Below are 17,847 nucleotides of genomic sequence, written 5' to 3' on the forward strand. Positions count from 1 at the left end.
AGAACAGGGCGGGCAGACAGACCGACAGATAAAACAGAGATGCAGCAGACTGGACCCGACACAACCCCGTCTCAGCAGCCGACAGAATTGATCGGCATGACACAGCAATTTGCATTTACATAGTGATGTGCAATCCCCGAGCCACAGTATGCTGCATTGCTGCCGAGGCAGGACACGAATGTCCACTTTCAACGTCCTGCACACACACACACGCACACACACTGCTAAACCCCACAAAGTTCTTCCCGAGCATTATACTCCTGATGCCAAATGCCCGCTGCCATCCCCGTGGCCTCCGTGACAGAACGCAACATTGTCAAGGTGATGTGGCGAGCTCAATGGAGCAGAGGGAACAAAAAAAAAATCCCTAGATCATCACTTCCCTTCATCCCGAAGCAGCGGGGGGAGACGAGAGGGACGCGTGCCGGGTTTATGAAGCAACCTTCGCTGTCAACTACCCAACAAAGCCCTGTCACGCAACTGGGAGTCGTCATGTGATGGGATGAAGACTGGCAGGTGTGTGTGAGTATGTGTGCTATCATCAGTGTGTACCACAGCGTGCTGGAATAATGCCAAGCATCTTAGACTTTATGCGATTGGTGGGGGTGGGGGTGGTGGTGGGGTGCGCTTGATTGACATGTCGCAATATCTCGCCTTGCAGCACAGAAGTAGGTTAGCGGCCGCTCATCCCGTTTACCGTGGCAGCATCGCCGATATGTAGGACGTCAATGGTGCCACGCTGTAATACCATAGAGACTGTTCATGCCTCACTGATGCAAACTGGCCAGGATGCAGCAGCTGAGATCCCTGAAACAATGAGTAGCAAACACTTCTCCTTCATTTCTTATTGAATGATGCGGGATTAGTGGAATCTGTGCAGACGGTCCCTTCCTTGCCGGTGCTCCTGTTGCGACTAACCCAGGCTGACACAAGGGGGGCTCCTCTTTATGCATGCGGCACAAAGATGTGCTGAGCTGTGTTTTATTATGGAAAATACGAGCCGTGAGTGGGTAGCACTCCACCAGCTAATGCACGACTGGGACTTTACTAAAAGGCAGGCTGCAAAAACCCTTGTCACTGTGTTTGAGGAGCCATAATGAGGTTTGTGCTCAGTAGACTAAAACTGATAAATATGAAACTGTTGGAAGAGGCAGGCAACTGCTGCCAAAAAGGATATGGCAAGTTTTTTTTGTTAGGTAACACTTCTAGCTAGTAGTTTGGCTTTTACTTGAAAGTCAAGCTGATAATATATTTCTGTCATATTAATTGTCATGTATTAATTAATGACCTCTCTGGTGCAATGGTTGTACATTATATCAAATCAGATAACAGATATGCTATACACACCTGACTATAACAAAAGCAGTAAAACAAGTCTGTTATTTACAGGTGCTGGTGATGTCATCAGGGCCCTGATGATGATGATGTCATCAGGGCGCAGTTGTCTCCAATTAAGCTTTTGACTTCAAATATTTGACGGAAAACCTGGGTTACAATTGGAGGCATGGAAGAGGGCATTTAACAGGCAGAGGTGATCTAATAAAAAATAAGATTCTTTGGAGTTGCATTATGGGAATCGTAGGTTGTTGCTTTTCAGAAGCTTCACTCATACGGAGGACTAACAGTCAGGATATCTCACACTCAGCTGCTTTGACGTTGACTATTCTTTTTTTAATTTGTTTTTCAACTTCCCCAACTTTATGGAAGCGCATCACTAAATTGCTTGAGCGCCCTTTTAATTGCCTTCAAACACAAAGAAAACATACATTTCAAAGGTCAAAAAAAAAATAAATCTGCTTAATCAAATCAACCACATTGAAAAACACATCGTTTGTGATTATTGGAAATGCCAGCAGAGTCTGCACCATTAATAGCCAAAGCTAATTCCCCTCCATGTTTGAGTATAGGTCTTAGAAGTGTGTGTGTGTGTGTGCTCTGAGCAGTGTGAGCTTAGCTCAGCGTGTACAGGTTAGGTAACAGACCCCGAGATCAACCGCTTGTAATTAAATACTGGAAGCACCCAATAATCATTACTTAGGAGATGTACTCTATACTTCAGAGGGTAAAAAACACTGGCAGGATTATTGGCTAATTAGGTTTTAAGATTTAAGACATCTTTACTATATGCACATTACGGCAATTATCAAATCCAGTAAATGGCTTCGGGAAATGGGTGAAGAAGGTTTTTACGGTTTCCTTTTCACACGTCTTTCAGCTTAGCCTTGGCTGTGATGTAGTGGCAAAGGAGAGGAGACACACATCCACGGCCCCTCTTTGATAGATCGCTGTGTTTGATAACTGAAAAATGAGGAGATATCTATTGAGTCCCGTGTCAGCAGAATGTGGCCTGATTAAAGAGAAGATGATACTGCGTTTTGTTTTTTTCTTCCCCCCCCCCCACTGATGAAGATCTGTCTGTGTAATATTCCACCAGAGATACCGGAGTGCGAGAGGAGCGCTAAAGATTTTTTGCATTTTCTTAAACTTCTCACATTTGCCCTTGAGTCGCCATGAACAGTGGGCATAAATAATGGAAATTATAATAATGCCAGTTTAATAATAAAAAAGCCAACAGTGGCACAATCATTTCTAAATTGGACTGTGTGACAGATATGCTGACAGTGGGATTTTAGAGAAAGTGGTCATATTCTGCCTCTTTCTTCCACCAAGCCCCTCCTCCCTCAGCTTCCAAGTACAATGGAAATATGATTGGGAGGTCCCAGCTACTCTGGACAAAAACAAAATATGTCACTGGATCCTTTTGAATAAGCAGCGCTCCAACTTGAGACATTAAAGAGGAAGAAGTGGGCCTATGTACTGCTTCACCTACACTTTCATTTCAAAACACCGTCTCTCTCCCACAATGCCTTTCACTTTGCTGTCACGGCAAACCGAGGGGGGGGGGGGGCTGCTCGGCCGGTAAAGGCTGGCCTGGTACATGTGGCACTGCGGGGCGGACTGTCACCGAAACGCCCTTGTGCTGCAGCAACATGTGGGGGAGCCTGAGGGGGTCAGTGGCGGATGACCCGTTTTGAGTCCTGCTGGTTAATCTTCAACGTGACTCGGGCCACAGTGGAGGTCATCCATCAGCGCGCTCCAGTCTCCGGGGCAATAAGCACCGAGCGACGAGGTCCACCGTTGAATTATGCACGGAGCTCTCGGCTGAGGACGGATTCTACTTCACCAACATGAACCACCACAGCTCGGGGACAGCTGCAATATATATTTACATAACCTATATGTCGCTCCTGATCCACGATGGTGCAGGAGAGCGTATTTAGTGGGATATGCAGCAAGATGTATTGCGTGTTATGGCATGCAGTGTGGTGGAAAAACACGAGAGTTATCGGAAGATCAGGAGTAAATGCAGAGTAGCATTGGAAGGATGCCAGCGGGAATAAATGGAAATAGAAAAAGCCGTTTCTATATCTGGACGATTGGACAGCTGCTGTATTTGTTGTGCTGATACTGTCAAGAGTGTTCGAAATAAACGTTGTATTCTGGCATTGGACCAGTTTGATTGGAGACGTCCGATTCTCTGTACCAGCAACAGAGGGGGCATCTTGCAGGTGTTTAGAGTACAGAAATGCAGCGAGAGAAACATCAACTCCGACAGCAATTTTTAACCAATATTTATCCGGGGTTGGTTCGCTGAGCAAGCTGTTCCCGAGAAAGAGCCGTCTTTATAGCCATAAAGCTACACTCATTTCCACCTGATGGCTGCACGGTGCGGCCACAGTTTGCTACAAATGGCCACTGAGCAGCCTCTCTGGCTATTTTCTCAGCTGGCCCGGAGGTTCAATCCAGCGACCTTTCAGCCTCTAGCCCAGTTCCCAAGTAATAGACCACGCCGGTGTCAGGAACACAGGGGAAGTACCAGAACCAAAGTCACCACATAGCAGTGGATCCAACAAAGACAGAAAACCCTGAACCACGGGATGGCACTTACAAACAAATCCAAATGTATTCACTCCAAAAAGCTGCTGCAACGTGAACAAAACAACAGAAATGTTTCAGCGAGGGTTGTAACCTGAAATGTTTGCTCCCTTGTTTCCTGCCATTTGCAACAAAAATATTCCGATTACACTTTTGAGTGTTACGCCGTGATTTTTTTCCTTTTGTTTTTCATCAATATGTATATCAGCGAACGTCTGACTCATGCAGCAGCAGAGTGCTCCTGCTCCCAGCGCTCCTTTTCTCTCCTCAGTTGGCTCAGAGAGGAGATGCAGAGACACCTTTAGCTTTTCGGGGCGCCCCACATTTTGTATGCATGTGTGTGTGTGTGCCAGTGAGTGGTTGTGCGGGAGTCACCGGGCTCGGTCGGGTATACCTGACACACACACACTCACACTCTCTCTCTCTCTCTCACTCTCACTCTCACTCACAGCCTACAGGAGAGTGGTGAATATTTCATGAGCGGCTGTTTACTTCACAACATTTCTAAGCTTAATGTGGAGGAGTCCATTAACTTAGAGCATATGGCAGAGAGAGAGCCTGGTGCGGGGAAAGAGAGGAACACAGATAGATGGCGAGCGGGGAGAGTAAAGACGGCCAAAGTAACCGCCATGGGTTTTAATGCAGAAAGCCCCAAAGCTCCAGGTCATGTCCTCGGAACTTCTTAAGGGAAGTCGGGGGCTTTAGTGCCCTTCAAAGGAAGCGAGGTCTCATAATTAGAGGCAAATTAGACGTGGTGGGTTTTTAAAGGCTGATTTAGATATTTGTAGGAGTCAATATATTCAAATGTGACTGTTTTTAATGCAAAACAATTAAGATGAATTGAAAATAAATGGATGGATTTAGTTTCTTCACCAGTATTATACACCTGACAGAGTGAAGAATTATTCAAAAAAACATTTAGACCATCATGGAAAAGATAATCTTTACAAAAAACAGAAAAATTAAATAATATAAATATATATTCTTTGGTATCAAAGCAAACAGTTGGGGTGGTGTGGTCGCACTGTGAGATTTGGTCTCATTAACTCAGTAGTATTTTTCATCATGAACTCCTAATTTCACGCTAAAAATATCTGTACATACCAGTCTATGTGCATTTGTAACTTGTCAGTAATAATAAATAAAAAAGTGAAAATTTGGAAATTTCAGCAATATCAACTCAGAAAGGCGTACATTTATGCCAAGTCTTGTAGTGGGACCCTAAGTCAAAATCTAATTGTAATAGTGTTATTCATTTAGTTGATAATATGCTCACGTGATGCATATTCCTGTAGTATCCCAGAATTGGTGTACTGGTTGCGGGAACTTGGCGGCTCCAGTGTACAAACAGGCTGAGCAACAGATGGTGGGTAGGTGGGGGTGTCCGTAGGGGCCCAACAGTTACCGGTCTTAACAGGTTCATTTTGCAATGAAAGTATATCAAAATCAGGAGGGCACTATTAAAGTCACTGTATATTTTGGACAGGGTTAACGGACGGTGCTAGAATGGGATACTTTTCTAAGAGGGTTGGTGCATTCACTAAGCGACACATCCTTGAGCCTGGACCGTCTGAGCAGGGCCTCCACTTGAAGGCACTGAAAGCAGCACCACCTCACCGCAACTGTTGAGATTAAGTCTCGCAGAAGTGGCTAAAGGTCTCAGAGAAGTTGCGGCCACTGAGCCGGCTGCAGCTCGGCATTCAGTATCAGAGCTAAGCACACAGCTGCTCCTTCAAGGTTATCTCTGTGGAGAATTCGCTGACAGCAGGGTACACGCGCACATCCACACGTGCGAGCACGCGGTAACACAAAGTTAGGTACCCATGACTACAAACACAGCGGCGCACGTACACACACACACACACCTCATTGGACCGGTGGGGGATGGTGCGGCATGTTTGTGCTGGCGATTTATGCAAACAAGTATTTAATTGGGGTGGAGGGACATATGATTAACAATTTAAAAAAAAAGCACCAATCATTCCTCAGTTCTATTACTTTTTATGTCCAAATAAAAACTGACCTTGGTGGGGGGCCCCACCTGCCAACCCAATCCATCTCCTGACGAGCAGAGGTGGATCTCCGGGCTCAGACGTGGTCAAGGACAGCATTGTAAATTCACCGTGTCGGTGAGGGTGATGAACTGGCTCTGCAACGTGTGTGTGTGTGTGTGTGTGTGTATGTGTGTGTGTGAGGTTGAGAGGGAAGGGAAAAGAACAAGAGTCACTTCCACTCAAGCAGCTGCATTTATCGTGCCTGGAGAAGAGGACATTAAAAAGTCCACGTGTGGGTATTACCTTGGGAGGGTTGCAGAGAAATTGTGGAACCAAGCATCATTACATATTGATCATTTCCTTTAAGCATAGCAGTGTTGAGGAACACAATCCTCTGTGAGAAGCCAGAGAGCGCGCTGCAAGGAACCTTGACCGTCATTAATTATGAGAAACCGAAAGCAGGAAGCTCAAGGTCTGCGTTGTCCAACTACCTTGAGCTATATTGTGCACGCACGCGCACACGCAGACACACACGTCCTGTCTGTTCCACTTTCAGTTCCTCATAATGAGTCCCAATGACGGCTGACCTTTCATGGCCTGAAGAGGTGGGGGATGGATGGGCCTGTGATGACCCCATACAGAGTGCCAACCTTCACTCACTTACTTTAAAGTGACCTAATGAGTGACTAAATACACCAGAGAACAGACAGAGCAAAAAGAAGGGATAATAGAGGAATACATTTTGTGGGGAGGGAGGGAGGGAGGAGGAGAGGCAGAGAGAACAGCTACAGAGACACGGTGCTAAATTGTGTGATTTTATCATCTGAATATGCGGTTGACGCATAATGTGACACGCCTGGATCCACTGAATATGGATTTTTGCTCAGATTACAATCAGACCTTTGAAACAAGACTTGGGAAGTGGTCAGACTCACATTGTGATTACAATTCTATGTAACTTGGCTGCAATCCACAAAGAAAGATGGAATTAAACATGTACTAAACATAGCAGATTTCAGTTACCACCCCCCGCCCCATAGGAAGTGCAATAGGCAGTGTGGACGCACAGCTGTTCGACGAAATGTAACACTCTTTGCGATCAGTCCCACTGACGGGGCTGGCCCGGAAGATAAAGGTGAGAAAATCAGAATTGGCACCGCAGCGAGAACAGACGAAGGAAAGTCACCGGTAAGTGGACACAGCCAGAGGAAAGACAAGTTAGAGAAATTGTCCTGATCTCCAGCCGCAATCTCCCAATAAAAGCTAAGATTGACTCGAGCAGGGGACTCGGCGGTCTCGTGTGCCATAAGTTACGTCTCCACACAATAAGCAGTGCGCCACACCCCCGGAACACTCCCCACCTCACTCATCTTCTGCAACACAATTTACGGTCGGCGGTTAACTCCTATTACACCCTGGCTCGGGGAAAAAAGCCCCCACCCCGCCTGCGAGTCAGTGCCCTCTTAAGAGGCTCGAGGCTGGAATGATAAAGCGAAGACTGAGGAGACCCAGACAGCGGCAGAGTAGAGGAGAAAGACTAAGAACAAGCAAGAGCAAAAAGTAAACGGCACAAGAATGCCCAGACAGCAAGAACACCAAAAGTGTGGTAGTGAAAGTGGGAGCCAGGGAGGTGGTAATCAGAAGAAAGATGGCGGCTGTAGACTCAGAGAGTGTCCCCCGAGGGTTGAGAGTCCGGACTAATACACAAAAGGAGTACTATAAACAGCAGTAACACACAGCTCCTGAAGATTCATCATTCTCCGCTACTTTACTTTCATTCTCTTGTCGTCAACCCTTAGCTCCGTGACCTTAAATCCCCGCACTGCAAAAAAAAAAAAAAAAACCACGTCAGCAGCGACAAAGTGACCCATGTTTCCCTCTGTTCCGCCTTCAAAGCTGAGAAGAAAGAGAATGTGTGGAAACTGCAGGCGGCCGTTGATTACGAGATTAAACATTTGTTCAAATCAAAACGCCTTCCTCTTGAAATAAAGCACCATTCTATGTATTTTTGAAATGTCACAGATTTGAATTAATTATACTCGCACACGGCACATAAAATGACTCTTTCCTTGAAGTAATGCGTCTGAAGACAGCTATGCAGATATTGAAATTGACCTCCCAAGATAAGAAGTCCCCGACTCTCAGCTCTGGTCTTTTATGCATCGACGTCCGTCTCCATTTTGCTCTTCCCCTTCGACTTCCACTCCAGGTGCTCCAGCTTCCTCCCACACTCCAAAAGACGTGCATGCGAGATGAAATGGAAAAAGTCAAAAATTGCCCACAGCTGCATGCATTGGGCCTGCGATGGACTGTCGACTGGCATGAATAAATGTTGAAGCGGACTACAAAATGAATAATTGATAAGTTGAGATGGGGCGTTTTGTGCCGCGCTCCAGCCTGACCGCTGTCCTCCTCTCAACTCTCTGCTCCACACTCACTATTGCTTTTTTTTTTTCCTGGTCGCCGGCCATCTCTTCACTCCATTTCCTCTTCCTCATCTTTGCAGATGTTTTTGTTAGAGCTTGACATTAAAACCCAACCCCACTGGGATCTGCCCAGAACAGACTTGAGTAAATTTAAGCTCTGAATCTTCTATTTAATTGCTTTGCTTTGGGTCACGATTGTTTAAAAAAAAAAAGGGGGAAAAAAGGGGAAATACTCTTGTCCTTACTTAACGATGAAAAAGTATTTAACGATGTTGGAATTCGGTGTGCCGGGATATAGCAGAGTTTGGCTGTAGATTAGGAAGACATTACGAGGGTTTGGGAATGCTTAGGCACGGATCCAATTTTTGCACCTCCAAACAAACGCTCGCCACCCGTCGTCCATCTTTCTTTAAAGAGCCTCGCCTCCTTCCCCCGCCCCACCACCACAGCAGCAGCCTGCATGCGTCACAACACAACCCATATTGACAGAACTCCTCGTCCCCGTCAGCTTGTGTTTTCTGCTCGGGGTCCGTTCTCATCCATTCTCCTCCGTCTCTTCCACTCCGGCTCGACGTCTGGCGCTTGTGTGTGTGTGTGTGTGTGTGTCTGCTCAGCCTATCAACTTCTGCTCCGATGCCCCCTTCCACTCGATGTGACCTATTTTGCAAGTCTTTTGTAGTTAATGTACAGACTGTGGAACAGTTCCGTGTTGAACTCTCATGTGGAAGGAGTTTTGTCAGGGATTTGGAATGATTTCATTTGATGGTTTCTTCTGGAGTTCTAGGAAAACAATCCCGTCGTCAGCTTGAAGGGTTTCGCTACATTCAGCCTCGACTTGCCGGGCTCGGACATACCATCGGTTGTTAGTGCAATGAAACTGACAATTACAGGCTACAGTGCAAACATTCCCTCTGTGGCTTTTCATAACAAGAGGCTTTTTTAGTGAAGTCATTGGGGCTTGGCCCTGAATGGATTTAACTTTGCATTCCTCCAGAGGACAATAAAAAAAAAAGACAAGACTCATTGTAAAAAAAATAAATAAAAACAAACCTGCCTCACCTCTAGGGGGATGAAGTCTCCTAAATGCGATTAAAGAAAAATACTGGCACACCGTCTTCCTTGACCCCTATTAACGGAGCCGGAGAAAACAGCCCCCACATCGCTCCTCTCCACGGACCCCGCCACTAAGCAGGACCTGTTGCTCAAATCACATTAACCACCCGCAGATGAAAAAAAACTCAATACACAGCGTGCCCGGGCTGTCCCAACGCTGACCCGCTGCAATCACACCCGCAAAACACCATCCCTCCTTTTACTGCTCAGTCTCTCTCAGAGAAATGAAATCACTCGCTTCCTTTCTAGTCCGTCCTTCTATCCAGTGCCGGCACCGCTGAGGCCTTATTAATGCTTAGTAAAGCCAGAGCAGGAGTTTACACAACACGACTTTGTAAAAGCTGAGAGTGAAGGGAGAGAGACTAAGCACTTCAGCTGCTGGCAGAACATTTCGATACGACTGGGAGCAGCTGCACCCTTGTTTCAATAAATCACCCAACAACAAACTGTCCCCCCCCTTCCGGAAAAGGAGGATCCGTCGAGAGACATCCTGAAGAGTGACGGCTCTTGTCGTCTCCCTCACCGTGCTCTCATCAGACATGATATCATCGTTGCATATATGTAATGTTACATGTGCGTTAGTCAGTTATTTTAAACATCGGTCCAGACAGCACAGGGGAAGTCCATCAATCCTCCTCTGGGCAGGGTACCAGTTTGTTGCTGATTCAGTTCCCTTGTCGGGCTTTCACCCCCTCACTTGCTTGCAGCTCCTATTCTCCGAGTGTGTAACCACAGCTGTCATGCGTCTGGTGAAAGCGGTGTGACTGACATTCATTGTTGGAGATTGAATATGCATTTCTCCCTCCAGGACTGACGCATGCCAAATAAAGGACATTCCCCCTGATTGATGGCATCTCTTTAAAACAGGGCCATCTTTCTTCGCTCTTGTACAGACTTTCTCCATTTTTCTCTCAGTCTGCCATACTGACCTTTTGAGAGGCCCACAGCTAGAATCCGACACTCAGTAAACAGAGGGGAGCTGAACTTGAAAAGCCTAATCCAGAGTTATTGGAAATCTCTTTACAGTTCACACAATTTCCATTTAGTGGTGAGAGAAGAAAAAAATCATCCTTTACGCTGCAAAAATTATGCATGGGTAGAGGGAAGGGGGAGGAGGAGGAGGGAGGTAGTGCTGAGCACCAAGGTTAGATCACAAACTTAATCAATAATGCACCGCCTATTGTGTTTCGGCACTGCAGTCAGCCCAGCTCAGTTCCAGTCGAGTGAATCCACAGCACCAGATCGGCCTGCGCCAAGTCAACAGTCCAGGTGACTGATGGGTCTCCTTAAATTCGAACGACAGTAGAAACAGCGAGGAAGAGGAAGACGGGACGACGGCCCGAGCAGACGAGAGGGGGCTGTGGGAGGACTTGGCAGGAGGACGAGGCACAGAAGGAGTAGCCTGGGTTGCCGCTGCTGCAGATGTTGTTTGTGAAACTTCACATTGCACTCCATCCCCCAAATCCACCAAAAGTGACGGAGACTGTGGCCCCGGGCTGAGGCACTCGACAGTAAATAATGATAATAAGAAAGAAATATCTTCTCTTGATAAATACCTGATTTGATACATTACATTTGAAATAAACTGCTCATTCACAAGTACTTCCCGAGCAAAGAAATGCTTCCTCTACTGCTGACCCAGCCCTCGGGCAACATCGACGGTTTCGACAAACCCTGCAAACCAAAACGCCGGCAGGCAAAACCCGCAGTCAACGGCATTAGCGTCTCCGGGATTCCGCCCCCTCCTACCGATCATTGTTTATGGGCCCTTGGAGTGCATTCAAATGTATATTACTATCCATATAACGTCCGTATGCGCACATTTATTACCGCACGACGTACAAAAAGAGTTATTCCCATTGCTTTTTCCCGGTGACCATTCAGCGGGCATGGTGACAAACAGGCCGTGTTATTGCTGCTATAGTGCCTTGTAATGCAGATGAGCTCGTGTGTCTCCCACTCAATTATTGATCTGCTCAGGTGGAAAGTAAACACAATGAACGGTCATTATAATACCTCTCCGTCACAACACGCAGGATATGAGTGTGCCTATAGATCGCTAATCATAGATAAACATAGACCATCTGGAAAATACTCAACACAAGATCGTAGAAACAACTCGACCGTGAAATGCAATCGCAAATTTCTTTTATGTACTAAAACACCGCAGGCGGGATTCATTTTTTCCCATTTGGTGTCGTGAGCGAGTCTCATTTGATTGTGTTGGAAGATCCTCAGCTAAGGCGATGCCCGTTACAAACGTCTCCAATTCAAACAGCGGCTTGGCTGAGACATTCTAATCACATCCCTGTTGTATACATGATCCTGGAGAACCTACGAGGCACATGTTGTTCAAAGCACGCATTGATCCTAGCGCTGCTCGGCCCAGCATTGATCTAATGTCAGGTGTGTGGACGGGCGAGGGTGTTAGCTGGATCCTGTGTGCTTGTGTGCGAGTCGGTAATGGTCAGGTTTGGTCTCGGGTCTGTCCGGAGGTAGAAATCTCTTCCTGCCTCCTCGGTCTGTCAGATCCGTCCCTCCCAGCGTGTCCTCTGTGGCGTCTACTTCTGTTCCCCCTTCCTGTCGCTGAGCTGAGCTGAGGCTCCCAGCGTCTTGGCCTGGGAGCCCGGTCTCCCCACAGCCTAGTCATTACTGCTGGCTAACAAGCTGAGAGCGAGGGACGTCTGCGGCTGCTCTTCCCCTTAACTAACAAAGAGAACGATCGCACGAGTAACTGTGGTAGCGGCAGCAGCACAGAGGCACACAGGCTCCTGCTGGACCCATAATGGGGCTTTCTCATTATATGCTGTCTCTTGGAAAAGAAGAAAAAAAAAAAAGGATGTATCCGCTGGGCTACAGGTCCTTTTAACTAGGCATTGTGAGACTACAGGGGTAGCGAGGAAGGAGCATTATGTGCACGCCTTGTCACATGCCACCGCTTTGAATTATCTTTACGCGGTGATAATTGTGTGCATGCATGCATGTGTTCCGTGTTGTCCTCGTGTGTGATCAGCTGGGATGTTTACATGCTTCCTTCATGTCATCTTATATTTTTTGTTGGTGCCATGCAAGGACATCGGAGGAAATCCTTAAAGGGAGGACGGGGGGAAGGGGGGGGGGGGACAAGAAATGAGTTTGACTTGATGCGATTTGATTCCAGTGGCTCCATTAGAGCCAGGGGGCGACACAGGGGATGGGGGGGCTGCAGGGCTCACACAGCCATGCGTACTCAAGCGTACATGGCTCAAATCAAAGCACAGGCGCACAAACATATACATCACCCCAAACACACACACACACACAGAGAGAGGAACATTCTGCTTTCGTTAAAGGGCCCACACACGAGTAGTATACGCAGCATTTCCCAATAGTGTGGCCGTCACTTTAAGCGATGTGGGACGGAGGGAGGCGTGGGATGTGTTTATTAATGACTTGTAAAATGCTCTTAAGTCCCCGACCCGCCCCTTGTTTCCCCGTCGTGTGTCCATACTGGAGTGGGCTGTACTTTTGGCAGCATCTTTGTTGATATTTCATTTAGTCGGCTCACTGTCTCATCTTTGCTCACGCACGAAAGTCCCTCGCTCTATTATAAGCTAATGACAATAGCGTTACCCAACTTGATCGTGCAAATTTACTGGACTATTATACTCCCAGCTGATCATCGCCAATCTTCTGAGACAAATATACCCTCAATTATCTCTGTAGCATGTTGCGCAGGCTGTGGTTTAAATGTCTGCTTCCATACAGGAGTTGGCCAAAATATCATAAGATGTGTAAATTCCAATGCAACAGCCCAGCAACATATTCTACTTGTGGGAAGGTTATAATACACACCTTTTTTGTTCACATTGTGTCAGAGAGGCGTCGACATAACTATGTAGTTTGTGGTGCTGGATTGCATTATGTTGTCAGTGTTTTCATTATTTTTCCATACAACACACACGTCTTAGTATTGAATTGCAATATGCTGTTGGGTGTTATTTTGTTTTCCATTGGGTCGACACAAACACTATACATTGTGACCAACTGCAACCTCATTAAATGACTGCAGAGTTGGATAAACATCTCTATAACACGGACTCAAAAATAATCAAACACTAATATTTATCGCAGGGCTATTGCACTGGATTGCATTAGTTTAGAAGTCTTAATGTAATCGCGTCCACGCGCTGCATCTTGCATCATAAGTGCAATATATTATGATCATTGTAGTTCAATAACGTATACTTGTACTACTTCTCAGCTTTGCATCTGCACAGATTTTTTTAATGTAAAAATCACACAATCTGCATGAAAAGGCAGAATCAATGTGCAACATTTGAAATCTTTGTTTGGAATAAATACCAGGGATGACTACCTGATTACTGCAGCGCACCAGCCAACATAAATACAAACCTAAAATTGACTTCAGGGGCCATTAATTCGCCTCGAACCAGCTGCACAGTTCAGTTCAATATGCGGAGAAAAGGCAGAATCTGCTAACAGCTGTTGTTGCCCTCCTTGTTTTCTCAGTAGCTGCTACACTTGTGATACACGGCCGACACCGGTCACCTCCTCACAACCCAGGCCCGCCCCACATATACACTCCGGTCACGCAGCTGATCTTTGGCAGGTTGCACACAGAGGCTTTCTCAGAGCCGCCCCGAGACCAGAGCTCTGACCCCTGGTAATGGGTCTCTGGGGTGGCGGGGAGAATGATGTGGGGGAGAGAGCCTATTCTACTCTGTACAGTTGTAAACGGCTGGACCCTCCCCTGGGACTGACCTCCGTATGCTGCAACCTCCCATCATCTTCCCTCCCTCCCTCCCTCCTCCACCGCAATGAAGCAAAAATGACGTCGTTGCCAAGGTTACTTGGGGGTAGGTGGGGGGGGAGTCAGGAGGTACAGATGAGGTGGTTTGTTATCTGCCGACATGAATGATGTGAGACGGAATATGATTGTGTCCTGGCGGTGTATAATGAGGGGTTTATAGAGGTATGCTGCACAGGTGAAGGCACCGAGGACGAGTAAATATGTATGTTTCTGTGAAATTGCAAATATATCAGCGCGTGTGTGTGTGTATGTGTGGGTGTATGTGTGTGTGTGTGTAAGCAGAGCAAAGGTTGGTGAAGCTTAGCAGACTCTATGGAATGTAAACTAGCCACTGCAGCACTCCTGCTTGGCCTCAGTCAGACGCTACATCCACACACACACACACACACACACACACACACACATCCAGCACACAAGGCCGCCATCCCTGTTCAAACCCACCTTGCGTTCCAGTTGCTACGGTGACTCGCTCGCCTTCTCTCAATTGTTTCGAGCATGTGCCGATAAGCAGAGCTTGAACAAAAGCAGAGCAGTCACTTACCATGCATTATCATTTCACAGCCATTTGATACTCCGTGCCTCGAAAAACAGCCGCGGCTATCTCCCCCCCAGATGATTGCCCGAGGGAGGGTTCAACGATTTAATCTAATCTGATGACAAATGATTCGATTAGCTCGGCCGCTGATTAACCTCTTCCTCTGTGTTTTGTGCACCTATAGCTGAGCGAAGTCTCATTTCATCCCCTCCCTCGCTAGACATGGCTCTCTGCAAATGTCAGCGTCGGGCTGCACGTGTCACCGACTTGATGCATTGTTTCACGCATGTGTGTGTGTGTGTGTGTAGAACGGCGGCTCCGCTGCACCCGTGGCTCACCAGCCATCTGCAGCCGACTGAGGGACACACGATGATGGCGGCTGAGTCACCCATTAGCCCAAATTAGAGCCATCCTTCCACCGTTCAAGACGGGGCCGCCAGCAATGCCACGCAGTCAAAGCCATTACGAAAAAACACGCGCCGAACTGATTTTGCTCTGCAAATAACATTAGCTGGAGCCCCGAGATTATAAATATCCCAACTTCCGATCTGACGGAGAAAATGGACTGGGATGGGAAACCGTGTTAAGAAAATCTCGCATCAATGTCATGGACTTCTTCACTGGTAGCCAGAGGGCACAGAGAGAGAGAGGCGGGTAATGGCTACAACAAGCCAAAGATGAAAGAACAAAGAAAAACACGGCGGTGAGAGAGCGTTTACATGGACCGCTATGGCTGCTGCTGGGGGAGTCTAGTGACGAAGCTGTTTTTCAAAGACACACAGAGGGAAGATACACATTTTAGAATTCAAAACAGTTACATGCACGCCAGCTTAAGATCACTTTGAAACTCGCTGTTATCAAATCGGAGAAAAAAAAAAAGATGACTTGTAAGTTTAAAATCTTTGAATAAGTGCTTTGTAAAATGGCTGTAATAACAGTGGGCCACGCTGTTCAGACGGCGTTGGTTGGGTAAACGTCCGTCCTGCATGTGGGACAATTTGTCACAACAGCAGAACCACTTCAAGCCCGGGGACGTTGCCATCTTGTCCATACAACCTATTTTTGATCCACTCATGTTCCCAGTTTGCCCCCAAACATACCCCGAACCCCCCCCCCCCCCTCCACCTCCTCCTCCACCCTTCCCTTTACTCGAGGGATCCTGTCGAATGCCAACAACTGTTGCCTAGCAACTAAATATTCACCCTGCAGAAAATCCGCCAGATTATTATTTTTTCTTTCCAAGTTCCACATTTCTGAGGGAGAGAGAAAAGATAGCTCCCAGTGGTGCACCAAGCACTGGTGTGCTCCTCGAGTGAAAAGGGGAACCAGACACATTCAGGACCAATTAGACCAATGAAACCAACCAACACCACGTTACAGAGGATCTGCTGTACATGTGATGGTACAAATTAGACAGAGGATCTTTGTATTGACCTGTGAGAGGCTTAAACCAGAATATATCTAGCAATGCTTTCCTCAAGATTTTTTTAAAAGCTGCTTGGATTCCTAAAGGAGTTCTAAATGTATTCATTTCCAAATAAAAAGTTAAAAAGTGCGTTCACTTGATTTAAATGAAGCTCTAGTGAAAGACTGCTTTTGCACGCCTAGGCCTGTAGTTTATTTCTGCCATTCCCTCCTCTCACGCACGCTCACTCGCAATTTCCTTGCGGTTATTGTTTGGGGGCTGTCAATCATGATATCAGCTGTTCTGATCAGCTGGTCTCTGTTTTGAATATGATTGTCAGCTTCATCATTCCATCAGCATCATCAGCCACCACCACCACCAGTGTCTGGAGTCAGGGCTGAGGCCCCTCCATTACTCCCTGTAGAGTCCAAGCGCCACAGACTTTATCATCATATATCATCTGTTAATAATAAACATTTTCTTCATCTTACTTGTCTCTCCTGGTTGAACTTCGTGTTATTGAAATAAATAATCTCTTCATTTCTACTTTACGACACCGTCATATTCCAGCTGACTTGTGGTGTTCCCGCCCAAATGCTGGAGCAGTGAACATATTTCTTTCCCTTGAAGACTGAGCGTGTGCCCGTGGCGAGCAGGCAGTGTGGGCTGAACTTTGGACTCCCAGTAATATGTCTATTTATAACAAAGGCCCTCCGTGACAGATACCATTGGGTGGGGACTCACAATGCACAAACGCTGTGGTCGTGTATCATTTCCAGGCACAATTTGGATCTGACCGCGACAGAATGCGTCTCCTGTCACCGGCAGCAATGTGACCGATTCATTTGTGAAATTAAGTTTTCATGCTGATTGGTAATGCAGAGCTTTATTAAAAAGAAAAACAGTGATGCCTTCTTTTTCTTTTTCTTCTTCTCTCGTTTCCGAACAACATGTCTCTTTGCTGCTTTATTGTGTATCTGTTAATAACAGCTGCTGGGGCGTTATTTACTTTAATTGAAGGTAAAACAGCTTCATACAAGGTGGAGGAAAAACTATTGTACACATAATCTACTGTTGATAATGAAGCATAATCATAGCTCTATTTCAGCTTCATAAAGTCACAAATGCATGTGAAATTAAAGATTTTCTGCTACGTAATGCAGAAGTTTAAAGTAACAAAAGAGAAGGAATCGAGATTACAATTTGAAATGTACAAATCAAACATCCAGGGGAATTAATAACTAGGTAATACACATGCATTAATATTTTTGGAGGTTATGAAATTATCCAACTTTTCAGTGAAATTGATTAGACGTTTTCTGCAACAGGACTTAATGATGCATAGGGGACTTCTAATGCTTGCAGAGGATACATTTGCTCAGTGACTGTTGTGACTCTGCACTAAAGCTATAAAGTCTACCAACACAGACAACTGGTGGGGCCTGCTGTTTTCCTTTATAACTAATGATGTTCTTCTGAGGCCTAAATGAGTCCGCTTATCTGATGTAGGCCGCTTGCATGGCTGCTCGTTAGGATCACGCCATTTCAATCTCATGCAAATGTCTGAAACAGACCCGCGAGAGAGAGAGAGAGAGAGAGAGAGAGAGAGAGAGAGAGAGAGAGAG

General features: G+C 46.4%; 1 protein-coding gene across 1 annotated transcript in view; it reads right to left on the minus strand.

Annotated features, from left to right (window-relative positions):
* fut8b (fucosyltransferase 8b (alpha (1,6) fucosyltransferase)) overlaps window positions 1-17,847 on the minus strand; it is an 86,306-nt gene that overhangs the window by 35,141 nt on the left and 33,318 nt on the right. The window lies entirely within an intron of this gene.

The sequence above is a fragment of the Anarrhichthys ocellatus genome, unplaced genomic scaffold, assembly GCF_004355925.1.
Source record: "Anarrhichthys ocellatus isolate YVR2014 unplaced genomic scaffold, GSC_Weel_1.0 scaffold25, whole genome shotgun sequence".
In the NCBI taxonomy this organism is placed as follows: domain Eukaryota; kingdom Metazoa; phylum Chordata; class Actinopteri; order Perciformes; family Anarhichadidae; genus Anarrhichthys; species Anarrhichthys ocellatus.